The 15,397-nt window shown below is 41.8% G+C and overlaps 1 protein-coding gene across 1 annotated transcript in view; it reads left to right on the forward strand.

Moving 5' to 3' along the window:
- The first annotated feature begins 691 nt into the window (after nucleotides 1–691).
- Nucleotides 692–15,397, forward strand: part of LOC126161956 (trypsin-1-like) — a 138,184-nt gene continuing 123,478 nt past the window's right edge. Inside the window, exon 1 of the mRNA XM_049918137.1 lies at nucleotides 692–786. The gene's annotated coding sequence lies outside the window, so the exon portion shown is untranslated. The remainder of the gene's footprint in view (nucleotides 787–15,397) is intronic.

Here is a 15,397-nt window from a genome sequence, read left to right on the forward strand (position 1 = left end):
CAACTTGATTGTCCTTCTCATATTTATGTCCTCCTTCACCAGAAATAGTACCACCTCTACCATAAATTTTTCCATTGTCTCCAACTATTCTAGCACTATAGCCGCGAATAACACCATTATTACCTTGAATAGAACCATAATCTCCAATAATTGTACCATTGTTTCCTATAATTCTTGCGTTGTGACCAGTTACCATAGCATTATCTCCTATCACAGCAGCATTGTCGCCAATAACATGTGCATTATCGCCTTGAATTCCTGCGTTAGAGCCTGTTATTTTACCGTTAATGCCAGTTATATTTCCGTTGGCGCCCACGATCATTCCTCTCGCACCAACAATAACGCCGTTGTCACCCACTATTTTTCCGTCATTGCCATAGATGTCACAAGAGTCACCAACAACGTTACAGTTATCACCATAAACCTTTCCTCGGTTTCCAACCAAATGTAAATTGTTTCCATGTAACACTAAATCGTCGCCGAAATACGACGCCGCACTGCGAATGCCACACAGTACTGCAATTAAGAGGAAGGCGAAGCGCAGCATCACGTCTTGCGAGTAGCGTGCGAAGTTTCACGTTTGATCACTTGAGCAGCTACACAATAACTGCTTTATAACTCACACAGATCACTGCCGCATGAAATCCCGCTTGCGTAAGAGCTTGGAGACAGCGCGTCAAGCTTCGATAAATGGACGTCTAGTCTAGGGTGACCAAATTATTTTCCGTGAAAACCGGGACACATTCGCCCTGGTGCCAATGGACACCTCATTCCACATGTACTCAGGTTTGTTAATTTTAAATATTAATGTTTTGTTACGAATGGAAAAACTGGTAGAAGCCGACCTCGGGGAAGATCAGTTTGGATTCCGTAGAAATGTTGGAACACGTGAGGCAATACTGACCTTACGACTTATCTTGGAAGAAAGATTAAGAAAAGGCAAACCTACATTTCTAGCATTTGTAGACTTAGAGAAAGCTTTTGACAATGTTGACTGGAATACTCTCTTTCAAATTCTGAAGGTGGCAGGGGTAAAATACAGGGAGCGAAAGGCTATTTACAATTTGTACAGAAACCAGATGGCAGTTATAAGAGTCGAGGGGCATGAAAGGGAAGCAGTGGTTGAGAAAGGAGTGAGACAGGGTTGTAGCCTCTCCCCGATGTTATTCAATCTGTATATTGAGCAAGCAGTAAAGGAAACAAAAGAAAAATTCGGAGTAGGTATTAAAATTCATGGAGAAGAAGTAAAAACTTTGAGGTTCGCCGATGACATTGTAATTCTGTCAGAGACAGCAAAGGACTTGGAAGAGCAGTTGAACGGAATGGACAGTGTATTGAAAGGAGGATATAAGATGAACATCAACAAAAGCAAAACGAGGATAATGGAATGTAGTCAAATTAAGTCGGGTGATGCTGAGGGAATTAGATTAGGAAATGAGACACTTAAAGTAGTAAAGGAGTTTTGCTATTTAGGGAGTAAAATAACCGATGATTGTCGAAGTAGAGAGGATATAAAATGTAGACTGGCAATGGCAAGGAAAGCGTTTCTGAAGAAGAGAAATTTGTTAACATCGAATATAGATTTAGGTGTCAGGAAGTCGTTTCTGAAAGTATTTGTATGGAGTGTAGCCATGTATGGAAGTGAGACATGGACGATAACTAGTTTGGATCAGAAGAGAATAGAAGCTTTCGAAATGTGGTGCTACAGAAGAATGCTGAAGATAAGGTGGGTAGATCACGTAACTAATGAGGAGGTATTGAATAGGATTGGGGAAAAGAGAAGTTTGTGGCACAACTTGACTAGAAGAAGGGATCGGTTGGTAGGACATGTTCTGAGGCATCGAGGGATCACAAATTTAGCATTGGAGGGCAGCGTGGAGGGTAAAAATCGTAGAGGGAGACCAAGAGATCAATACACTAAGCAGATTCAGAAGGATGTAGGTTGCAGTAGGTACTGGGAGATGAAGCAGCTTGCACAGGATAGAGTAGCATGGAGAGCTGCATCAAACCAGTCTCAGGACTGAAGACCACAACAACAACAATGTTTTGTTGATACATTTTGTTAACCCGATTATTATAACTAATAAGAGGATACAAAAGATTGATATAATCTAGATTATCTGTATAATTAATGACATTTAATAAACGTATACAGTAATAAAGAAATGTATTACGATTTTACAAAATTTTACAGCCATTCCACTTTTAATCAATTAAAATTAACATGAGCTTTAATATTACTAAGCACTTGTAGATGGAATGGACTGTCCTTGGAGAAAAGGGTATTTTTCACTGCCTCCAGTCTTCGTGATCATGCCTTTGTTCTTTGAGACACAGTGATAAAACTCAGCACAATCCATTTTGTAGTTGTACAGGATCTGCAGGATTGCTTCAAGAGAGTCCACCTCCATTCTGTTTCTTTCATCAGTCCACTGGATATTCATGAACGAAAATATTCTTTCCACATTGGCATTATGGGCTGGGATTGCAAATAAATACCTTGAAATTATTACCAACTCAGAGTAATGCTGAAGACAGTCACAGCTTTTAAAAAATCTCACCCACTTCTCATGACATTGCAATGGTGTTTTTTTTTTTTTTTTTTTTTTTTTCATCATTCCACTTGTGAAGACTTTCTTCAACAAAATTTGTCAGTATGCCGAACTGATCAAAGAGAATGGAATCATCGATTTCAATCTCTTTACTCTTCAAAAAAGAAACTGTCACTTCAACACTTTCCCATTTTGGCACTCTCTTCAGCAACATCCAATCAAACACCGGCGATGAGGGTAAATATGAGGCGCTCCACTTGCTGAGATATTCTACACAAGTGTCATAAAACTTGTTAACTTCTTCTCTAAAACTCCTTTCCGCTGCTTCTGATACTTCTGCTCTTTTAAGGGCAGATTTAACATTAAAAGAAATGAACTGCTGTTCTCTCCTCTTAGTAACAGTTTCCAGAGTATTTTTCAAAACATCATTTACCTCTATTACACTTTTCGTGCTTCCCTCAATTTCCTTTATCCCATGCTGCAAAGGGCTAAGCTGACTGTGAATGAACCATAAGTAGGCTTCACTTAATGGGTTACTGAAAAACTGAACCAATATTTTGGGGGCTTTGTCTTCATTTAGGAAAAAATCTTTTAACGGTTCAAACAGACGGATTACTCTTTCAACTGCTGGAAACAGTGATAACCAGCGAGTTTTCGAGTGACACATTACATTCATATATTCAGTTCCCACGTGATCACAGAACTCCTTAAGCCTCTCTGTTCTAACAGTATATATGTAAAAGTGCGAGCATACCTTCATGACGATAGTTTCAACATCACAGCTTAAACTGTCAGCAGATGTCTGCGCGCTATTGTGTAAATCAGGTGCAGGGCACCCTATGCCTTCAATGTTTTCATGCAATTTTGCCTTTAATTTGGTAAATACGTTGCATTTGCCTTGTCTTTTTAAACCACCAAAGTTTGTGTTGGTGTTGTCTCCACAAAATGCCACACATTTATTTTTCTCAAGATCAAACATTTCAATAGTATTCATACAAAATCTTGAAATTTCGTCAGATGTTTCATTAGGTAGGGAACTCACTTTCAAAAGTTTGGTCTCAATTCCCTGATTAATATCGAAAAACTGAACAACAAGCGGAAATATTTTAGTGGCCTTATGATTGCTGGCATCGGTAGATATCCCGTAGAAAGACTTTTTGATGTATTCAAGGCTTTTCTTTACACCCTGGGGAGCAATAACCCCTTTCATTAAGGCTCACACTTTAGTTCTTGCTGAACTAAACTTTTTTGCAATGGAAGAATCATCAAACATAATGCCGTTAAGCTTATTACTACAATCACTAGATCTATAAGTTTGGTGATGTTTTACCGTGTGGTAGGCTAGTGTAAGCTCGGCTGCTCGAACTTTCATCTCTACACTTGACTGATGTTTCACAAAATAATTTTGTAGAGTTTTACTGGAGCTCGGTGCACTGTATCTGTTAATGTGTTTCTTTTACCTGATGTGTTCAACTATGTCGGAACGTTCACCATGACTTATACTAATAAAACAGTTACATACGGAACACTCTGCTTCGTAATCAAAATGACCTTTCTTAATGAAATTCCATTCCTTGGAATAACAGTCACTGAACTTGCAGGCAAGTTTCGGCATTGCGTTTCACAGTACTGCAGCAATAATACCACTAGTATGAGAAAAAACTATTGCAGTTTGTCTGACAAAACATCAACTACTACACTGTTCTGACAATGAGTGTGTGAGTAAGTGGCGCGAAAATCGGACGGTTTCATAGCTCTGTTACAATAATACAACTTACTACTTGTTGGCCAAAGTACCGCTCAAAGTAAATTATTGGCTGAGTGTATCAATACTGATACTGTGATCACTAGTATGGGACAATGGAGGTTTTAGACAAATAAGCTAAAATATATTAATTTCTTGTGTTGTATTTCCTTTAATATAGCGAAATCCCAAAAGCTTGAGAAAGTTTCACGAAATGTATTTAAAAACTGAATTCCGGGACTTTTGAGCGTCCCGAAACAAATTTTCGGGACACCGGAACACAGGGATGAAAACCGGGACAATCCCAGTTTTCCGGGACGTTTGGTCACCCTAGTCTAATCAGTACCAATTACCTGTAGTGAACTATGTTAGCGAGCAATAAATACAGCTAACCTTAATCTAGACAACTTTAATGAATGGATTAACCAAAGAAAGAAGTATAGTTCACGTTACAGTAATCTTACGAGGTCGGACATATTGCACGTTCCCCAAGATTAATTACTAGTTCTCTCCTCTGGTAGCCAGAAGATGCTAAATTCGCGTAGGTCTTATATCAGTGCTCCAGAGCTTCAGATAATGTTACTACCAACTCAGGATCGACAGATGAAGACGATGGACGTTATCATTTAGGTCTGTTGGTGCGACCTATGAGATATGATTGTACTCTGTAAAAGCTATATTCAATTTACCGCCGATGTTGACATTTTACACGTATTCACCAATGGAAAGAATCATGACAAGATCCATCTGACGCGATGTTGAACCTAAATGATAGTCTAGGGACCACAATGACTTATTTAACGTGACGTCTAACCCGGTTAAGTTATTCGAGCATAATTTGTTTTATGAAGTATGACGACGGTGGTCGTCTTACGTCGGTTCTAGTTACACACAGGATGGCCGACAGAACATATATTTTCGTAATATATCATAAAAGGCTCAAGTTATCGAAAGAAGATTTTAGATAAATGATAGCACCACAATGAGGCGAATATTTAGCTGTATGGCCAATTCTCATAGATTTTTAGTTGTCTTTAGAAATCGTGCTTTCTTCCCTAATAGGATGATGCACTTTCTCATTCGATAGCGTTTGGAAAGAGGTGCAAAATGTTCCTGTTTCCAGAAAAGTTTTGCAAAAATATGTAGCAAACAAATGTGTCAAACGTGAAGGCCAACACTATCCGTACAACATAGTTTGTCTCTTACGATCTTAAGTCACCCTTGATATCTTCAATTAACCGCCGGTACACTGTGTTTTATCCTGTTCATAGCGTAGTCACAGTGCCGGTCTAGGCCCATGCCACACAAGCCACTGCTTAAGAGTGCCAAACGTGGTTCAAATGGCTCTGAGCATTATGGGACTCAACTTCTGAGGTCATTAGTCCCCTAGAACTTAGAACTAGTTACACCTAACTAACCTAAGGACATCACACACATCCATGCCCGAGGCAGGATTCGAACCTGCTACCGTAGCGGTCTCGCGGTTTCAGACTGCAGCGCCTAGAACCGCACGGCCACTTCGACCGGCGCCAAACGTGGAGGGGCGCCCAAGTGTAAGATTGGTATACAGTACGTATCACACTTAATATTAAAAACTAACCCGAGTCAAAGTGTGTGGGGGGAAATAGTGTTAACGAAACATGGATACAAATAGTCATTATTGTTATGCGCCATCTACACTCCTGGAAATGGAAAAAAGAACACATTGACACCGGTGTGTCAGACCCACCATACTTGCTCCGGACACTGCGAGAGGGCTGTACAAGCAATGATCACACGCACGGCACAGCGGACACACCAGGAACCGCGGTGTTGGCCGTCGAATGGCGCTAGCTGCGCAGCATTTGTGCACCGCCGCCGTCAGTCAGCCAGTTTGCCGTGGCATACGGAGCTCCATTGCAGTCTTTAACACTGGTAGCATGCCGCGACAGCGTGGACGTGAACCGTATGTGCAGTTGACGGACTTTGAGCGAGGGCGTATAGTGGGCATGCGGGAGGCCGGGTGGACGTACCGCCGAATTGCTCAACACGTGGGGCGTGAGGTCTCCACAGTACATCGATGTTGTCGCCAGTGGTCGGCGGAAGGTGCACGTGCCCGTCGACCTGGGACCGGACCGCAGCGACGCACGGATGCACGCCAAGACCGTAGGATCCTACGCAGTGCCGTAGGGGACCGCACCGCCACTTCCCAGCAAATTAGGGACACTGTTGCTCCTGGGGTATCGGCGAGGACCATTCGCAACCGTCTCCATGAAGCTGGGCTACGGTCCCGCACACCGTTAGGCCGTCTTCCGCTCACGCCCCAACATCGTGCAGCCCGCCTCCAGTGGTGTCGCGACAGGCGTGAATGGAGGGACGAATGGAGACGTGTCGTCTTCAGCGATGAGAGTCGCTTCTGCCTTGGTGCCAATGATGGTCGTATGCGTGTTTGGCGCCGTGCAGGTGAGCGCCACAATCAGGACTGCATACGACCGAGGCACACAGGGCCAACACCCGGCAACATGGTGTGGGGAGCGATCTCCTACACTGGCCGTACACCACTGGTGATCGTCGAGGGGACACTGAATAGTGCACGGTACATCCAAACCGTCATCGAACCCATCGTTCTACCATTCCTAGACCGGCAAGGGAACTTGCTGTTCCAACAGGACAATGCACGTCCGCATGTATCCCGTGCCACCCAACGTGCTCTAGAAGGTGTAAGTCAACTACCCTGGCCAGCAAGATCTCCGGATCTGTCCCCCATTGAGCATGTTTGGGACTGGATGAAGCGTCGTCTCACGCGGTCTGCACGTCCAGCACGAACGCTGGTCCAACTGAGGCGCCAGGTGGAAATGGCATGGCAAGCCGTTCCACAGGACTACATCCAGCATCTCTACGATCGTCTCCATGGGATAATAGCAGCCTGCATTGCTGCGAAAGGTGGATATACACTGTACTAGTGCCGACATTGTGCATGCTTTGTTGCCTGTGTCTATGTGCCTGTGGTTCTGTCAGTGTGATCATGTGATGTATCTGACCCCAGGAATGTGTCAAAAAAGTTTCCCCTTCCTGGGACAATGAATTCACGGTGTTCTTATTTCAATTTCCAGGAGTGTATGATATAGGAAGACTACGTAGTACCATCTTAAGCAGCTGAAGTTATTTTAACCGACACAAAAAAGAACTAATAATAACCTCGTCGGTTCCACAGTGGATTGAAACCTTTGTTGTCCTGACACGGCAGGAACTCCGCCACCGAATTATTGCAATTAGATTAGATGAGATTAGATTAGTACTTGTTTCATAGATCATTAATACGACACTTCGTAATGATGTGGAACGTATCAGGTTAATAAAAGGTGTCTATACAAGGTATTACATTACACAAAATATTTTTAATTTTTTTGTGGGGGTTGGGGAAATTACTCACTTACTATATCCAAAAATTCATCTAATGAGTAGAAGGAGTTGCCACTAAGAAATCCTTTTAATTTACTTTTAAATGCTATATGGCTATCTGTCAGACTTTTGATGCTACTAGGTAAGTGAGCAAAGATGTATGATGTACCACTATCGTTCAAGACGTTTTATTATTTTTCATACAATTTTTCTTCATAATCCCGTCGGAGTCCCTGCAATAAGTAATACCCGGTTCGAATTTGACTTCTATGTAGGAACAATAAGTAGTCATCCAATACCATTCCTCTACACTTGCAGGAATGTTAGGTCCATAGGTGTTACACTAATGTCGACTAACTGCTATTGTAACTAAGTGATAAGTAATATTAAATAGGGAACAGTTCCCATTGTTCTGCAAAACTATATCCTTTTGGTCATTAACTGACTTTCGGTTCCTTATGCACTCTTCAGGTGACATCTAAATGTTACAAATGTAGATAAAATAACGTGCGACTTACACAGTTATTATGTGTACAGGATATACAAAACTGACATGTGGAGTGCTTACATAGGAGAGCGTAACATTTGTTGTCACACAAGACTAGTTGTATTAAATGGAGAAAGGAGACAAAGTTTTTTACATGGAGATGTATTTAACAAATGATAAGAAAATATAGCTGAGTTTACAATTTTCATCTAGTATTTGCAGCTAAAATTTAATTTAACAGAGGAGAAAAGGAAAACTAAGTTTGGTATTTTAATAGTACGTTGGCATTCTGTGTCATATGTTCATTGGTTTCATTTCCAGTAGGGTCATCTTTCTGCTTTTCTTAACAGAATGTAAGGCTTTGCATTCAACATCGTATGAGTGATTTTCTGTTAAAAGATGATCGGCATAGGTTGAATAGGTCCTCCGCAGTCTCCAGCTCCTCTCCAGATAAACTACTTGCAGTGCACAGTTCTATCTGACTGACCAGTATATACTTTTCCACACTCTGTGCCAAGGGTTGTGGTTTGTCTTTACCACGAATAAAAATATGATACTCTATTGGCATTATAAAATGCAGGTCTCTTCTTGCGAGAAGATTTTTTGTGAGGTTTTACGAAATTTTGCCAATATATGGAATGACACACCAGTCTTTGTAACTACTGACTGGCACCTGTTGTCAAGTGTACAGTGATGGTATAATTTTACTCATTTTCTTTTTCGTAGTATATCATCAATCAGGTCAAAGCTATAGCCATCACTGGAAGTGATATGTTTGATGCTCTGTAGTTCTGTTTGAAAGGCAGATTCAGAAAATGGAACAGATATCAGGCGAGGTACATTTGAATAAAAGCTCTATGTTTGTGGTTGTGTGAATGCTGGGAGCTTGCAGGGGTTACCATATCCGTAGCGATGGTTTTCTCTAAATGTCTAATATGTAAATGCTAAATAAGTGTCTCCCCCTTGTGTTAACATCTATATTATGGTCCAAGAAACGTATAGTAATCTCTTGCTGCTCCTTTGTGAACTGTATTTCCTTTTGTTGGGAGTTTAAATATTGTAGTAATACATCTAACCTTCCAGTGGTACCAGTCCATAAACACAGCACACCATCCACATATATGGACCACAATTTTGCCGTTCAGAGGCTCTGTCTGTATGAAAATTTGTTCGAAACTGTTCACGGAAATCAAAGATAGTGTAGGACTAAAGCCACGTTCGCTTCGTACCTGCCCGCCGCACGGTGCAGAGGACTGCGGAACCGCTTCATTGCACCTGCATCAACATCTCACTGAGTTTGAACGAGGTTGTGTAATAGGGCTACGAAAACTGGACGTTCCTTCTTCGATATTATAGAAAGACCTGGCAGGAATATAATCACTGTACATGACTGCTGGCAGCGGTTGTCACGAGAATGCACAGTCGCAAGATGACCGGGCTCCAGACGGCCACGGGACATTACCGAGAGAGAAGACCATCGAGTTCGACGTGCGTATCTGGCGCATCGCACTGCATCTTCAGCAGCAATTTGAGTAACACTTGGCACCACAGTGACACAACGATCTGTTACAGTTCGGTCACTTCAAGGACAGCTCTGAGCCAGAAGCCCTGTAGCGTGCATTCTGCTGACTCCAAACCACCGCTATTTGCTACTTCGGTTTGTCAAGTGAGAGCTCACTGGGGGGGGGGGGGGGGGGGGGTGGGGGGGGGTGAAAGTCTGTTGTATTTTCTGATCAAAGCTGGTTCTGCTTCGGTGCCAGTGATGACTGTGTGTCAGTTAGAATGAAGTCAGTTGAGGGCCTACGACCAACCTGTCTGGGTGCTGGACACACTGGATCTACACCTGGAGTTATCGTCTGGGATGCGATTTCGTATGACAGCAGGAGCACTCTTACTGCATTTGTCCGTCAACCTGGTGATTCGACCTGTTGTACTGTCATTCACGAACGGCATTCCAGGGCCGTTTTCCAACAGGATAACGCTCGCCCACATATCGCAGTTGTAACCCAACATGCTCTACAGAGTGTCGACATGCTGCCTTTGGCTGCTCGATCATCAGATCTGTCGCCAGTCGAATGCCTGTGGAACATTATCGGACGACAACTCTAGCATCATTCACAACAAGCATTAACCGTACCTGTATAGACTGCCCTAGTGCAACTGGCATGGAGCGCCATCCCATTCAACGTTCTGGCGGCTACATCGGTTATTAATGTACCAGCATTTCACATTTGCAATGGCTTATCTCGCTCTTACATTAACCTAGAGAAATGCATTTCCGAAAAAGAATATATTCTTCATTAATAACTTTTTAATGTTGCGATTTTTATTCCGACAGTCTGTAAGCAAACACGTTTGTTATGGAAATGCAAGACAACTAAAGGAATGTGACAACTAAACAAATTTTGCATATATTTAATTAAAATGCAATATTCGCCCAAGCATCAGTCTTAAAATAAAAGTTTCAAAAATCTTATTGGCTAATTAGTTTGCGCCAAACCTTCATATTAATTAAACTACTTGTAACATCTCAATAACTTAATATCTTAACAGCTTAGTTGTCCGAATGTGTCGCTTTCACTACTGAGCGTGCCAGGACATTAAGCCTGGCTTTTATCATGGAGACTTGAAGCCTGTTTTTGATCTACTCTAGTGTTGGAAATGACCTTTCTCGTCCGCTGTTTGTGACCAGAAGTGAGTGCAACATTCTTAAAGCGGTATGAGTTTTAGGAAAACAATCGATTGTTTCTTTCTATCCAGGGGGTAATTATACGTGCTATCACTCCTCAGTTTCGTCATTATCTTTTTGATGCAGTGGGATAAATCATTGAACTGAATCAGTTCATTTGTTACTATACCGTCTGAGTCACTGTTATATATCTCAAAAAAATGAGTTGTTACAGTTATTGCTTCATTTGTAATCGAATGCAACGTGTCGAAAAACCCGACACAGCAATCAGCTGGTTTGTATGCCTCAAGCCTCTGGCCCAACATAGATTTAATGTGCTCTATGACAGGAAACAGGAAACTCGTGGATCCTAATTTTTGTGATGTACTTAGCTCGATTTCTGGTGCTTCGACACAAGCAAGTGGTAGCAAACGTACATTTGTTTCGTGCCCAATTTCTACACTCGATATAATGTTGTGCAAACTCAGAGAACAACACGCAATCTTCCTGACACTTCCTCATCTTCTGAGATTTCAGACAGTGCAATCTTCATTTTTTTATTGGCTCGTGAGAAGACTTTTGTAGCATCATTCGGTGTGACCATTGCGTTATCTTTTTTGGCATGAGAAAGGCTTCGTCAGTTTCTGCCATTTTCAAGAAGTCAGTTAGAACTTTATACCTGCTAGTTGATTATGTAAAAAATATATCAACTTATTCCAAAGGATTTTATGACTCTCGGCTGCTACCTGTCAACAAGACTGAATGAATGCCTGGTGCCAGGTACCCACACTACTAAATGATTTTCTGGAGGACATTCCACAAGTGTAGAACCGCACTTCTAAAACAAAAATAGGTCGATAAGCAGGAATTTAAAGCGAAGTAGTGTGAAATGGGGGAGGGAAAACGTGAGGCTATGTTACAAACGTGGCACTCTTTTGGAAGTCACCATCTTGGATGCAGCTTGTAGATTCCAAATCGAAACAGGGTCACGTAGCATGATAGACAGAGAGAGAATTACACCAGGAAAACAATGAGGTCCGTAAGCCTACACACTACTTAATCTAATTTAAACTAAGTTACGCTATGGACAACACACACACCCATGGCCGAAGGAGGACTCAAACCTCCGGGGGGAGCCGCACATACCGTGACAAGACGCTTGAGACCACGCGGCTACCCCACGTGGCCCACATAGTTTTATTTTTACTAGAGATACGTTCCATTTTGTACAGGACAAGGCAAATGCTAGATACGCCAAGAGATAGCGGGCTATAACGTGTGCTCGGAGGACTGCCCAGCATGTTGTAGAGTTGTTATCTGTATCACCGACTGCAACCAACAAAGCAACCAGAAAGCGACCATAAGCAACAGGAGTCCGCTCCCTGAAGTGCGTGAGGTTTCTGATCTCCGCGTTCACAATTGCCTTCACGTGTACCTACATATAGAAATGAGGTCATGAAAACCGTAAGGGCCCAAAGCACAGAAATAAAGTTTTGAGTAAGTACATGTTTGTGAAAATCAAATTTGTAGGCACACTACCAGTCTCATAGGTTTGACTTGTTTTTTAACCAAGTCTCAACATCCTATATTTTCTATAAAAATCATGTAGTCATTTCATATTACGAAATTTTGGTTAATATTTATGATTACAATCCACAACATTTTCATACACAGGCTAGTGGAATAGTGTGTTCTTGATTGCTGTGTAGTTTGTAACTAATGTGAAATTAGAATCAGAACACCACTCACACAGTTACTGGACGCACTTTGTGTATGTTTCCCCAATTCCACTTAGGCGAAGTGTCGATTCATCACTGAAGACGACACGATCCAGAAGATCTTCATCGTGATGCAGCAACATTTCGTATGCAAAGTTGGCACGTAAACTACACTCTTCAGGCCTTAGAACTTGTAAGAACTGAAAACGATAAGGATGTAGTTTAAGCGTCTCGTTAGCAGTTTCCACACAGTCTCACTAGAATTGCTAATTCACGGTCAGCCTTCCGAAGGGGTTTCTTGGATCTCCGCGTGAAAGACTCTCACTCGTTCAACGCGTTCTTCAGTTACTCTTCGTTATTACACATTCTTACCTTTACGCAAATACATGCAAACAAAACTGTTTGAGTTGCTCTTTCATTTGCTGTACAATTTATAGTTGTAAGTTGAGTTTAATAAATGCTACAAAGCGATAAAACCCGTATATTCATTCTGAAACACCCTTTACTAGTTTTGTTAAGTCTTTAAGTTTCAAGGTTGATATCTGTCTTCCATCCAGTTACTTCGGCATTAGATTTTGCAATACATCTACAAAGTATAGGGAAATGACAGATTGTGGTCTCCCTTGATGTGACTTGAAGAAGAAGGTGGTCCCCCGAGTCTTCAGTGAAGCATATTTTACTTGAAACGACAGTTCGTGGCAACCAGTTGAAAACTTGAAACGACAGTTCGTAGCAACCAGTTGAAAACTTCATCTTAGTACAATAGATGAAACGAACATTGTTACCACAAACATCAACTTTTGCATTGGTAGAGGCGTTGATAACACTCTTAAAGGTTCTGAAACCCTGAACATCCACTTTACAGACTGAAATGCTGATACCATGGAACGTGAGGTTATAAAGTGGCACTCCTTCACGAGCTTCCAACTGTTATGAGGAACTGGCGTCAGTGCAGCCAGTGAGCGTGCCTAAAGCAATGAAAATTTGTGCTTTGGGCCATTACGGAAGTGAGTATCAGAGAAATCGCAGTGATCAAGTATAGAGTGGACGGGTATAGCACTCATAAAGCTGGTTCGCAATAAGATCAACAGATGTCAGGAGCATGCTACTATCTCAAAATCGATGACATTGCGCCTCAAATCTGGGGAACTTGCCGGCGACTCCAGCGGCTCTCTGTGACGTACCTATCTCTGATGAAACTAAATATCCAAACAGGCCTTGTTAGCTGGCCCACATTGGAGGAGGAACGCCATCACGCTGACAACAAGCAGAAAAGCCCCGTATTCGAGCATCAGTGATGGCAGCACACGTTCATCTATATCTATATGGATACTCTGCAAATCACATTTAAGTGCCTGGCGGAGGGTTCATCGAACCATCTTCACAATAATTCTCTATTATTCCAATCCCAGAAAAGACGAACACCTATATCTTTGCGTGTGAGCTCTAATTTCCTTTATTTGATTATGATGGTGGTTTCTCCCTATGTAGGTCGGCGTCAACAAAACGTTTTCGCATTCGTTATCTAACAGTTGCAAATAATGGACTGCTGTTAATGTGCTCTGAACGAAGAAGGACGCGAAAATTCGAGATCCTATATTCCACAACAAATCATTACTTTCGATGCGCTGACTACAATGGATCCATGACAAATGTAAAAGCTGTACAGGAGCAAAAAGTCTCTTGTATTTATGTGGCATAACATTTGCAGTTAGAAACTATGCAACTTGTATTCTCTAGATGATACATAAGAAGTTTCTATTTTTTATAGAGATATTACGTCACTCTTTAACACCGAGACAGGGAATATTTTGTAAAAGCTTTAAACTGGAAATGTGTATTAGTGTCAATCGAATATGTATGTTTTACGAGCGCACCACCTCAAAGAAATATACGCTATGGGCATACGTTAAAAACAGAAGAGATATTGATTATGGCATTGTAGGCCACATGACAGAAATGTGTGTCTTCGTTCCTTAGTGATAATGCAGGTATATCTTTATTAGGAGTGCATGTCCAAGTAGACGTTTAGCTCTGAAATTTGTTGCTCACTAGTCTGTGTCAGAACATAAATAGTTGTTCACTATCCTTTTGCACTTGATTATATAGGCGAAATCATTTCAGAAACGCATTAGATTCATTTTACTGTAAAGTTGCAATTATGATAGTAACACATCAGATTCGGTCTGCAGTGTACTGATTCAACTGGAATTCTCGGTGTGTGAAGAAGTATTTTTGATAAGTGGAACTTGAACATAGAAGCCCGCCAGTAACAGTACGGTCAGAATTCGCTCGCCTCTGCGCGTCCTTCATTAACAGAAATTACCCAGAAACGGCGTAGATAACCTACTTGTGCCTTCCTAGAGATTGACGTCATGTCGGAAACTGCGCCTTTCAAGGTTACGAGATGCAAATAACGCATCACCAAAGCAGAAAAGCATAAACGTTCATCTGCTCGCATAATCGTGAAGGCAGTGAAACATAATTTTCGGAGTCCACTTCCTGGTACAGCCAAGAAGTGTAAATACATAGAGAATACAAAGAAAAGAATGACGAAAGGGAAAACGAATAGTGTTGGTGTTGAAAAATATGGAACATGGACCATAAATTTGCATGCTGCTGACATTATAATCCGACAGTGTTGTCTGGCAACATAGGCCTCACGAATTGCAGCCACCTGTACTACAACATTACCGGCCACTATTGCCTGGCAATGCCGGCCGAAGTGGCCGTGCGGTTAAAGGCGCTGCAGTCGCAGGTTCGAATCCTGCCTCGGGCATGGATGTTTGTGATTTCCTTAGGTTAGTTAGGTTTAACTAGTTCTAAGTTCTAGGGGACTACTAACCT

The sequence above is a fragment of the Schistocerca cancellata genome, chromosome 2 (assembly GCF_023864275.1).
Source record: "Schistocerca cancellata isolate TAMUIC-IGC-003103 chromosome 2, iqSchCanc2.1, whole genome shotgun sequence".
NCBI classification, from domain to species: Eukaryota; Metazoa; Arthropoda; class Insecta; order Orthoptera; family Acrididae; genus Schistocerca; species Schistocerca cancellata.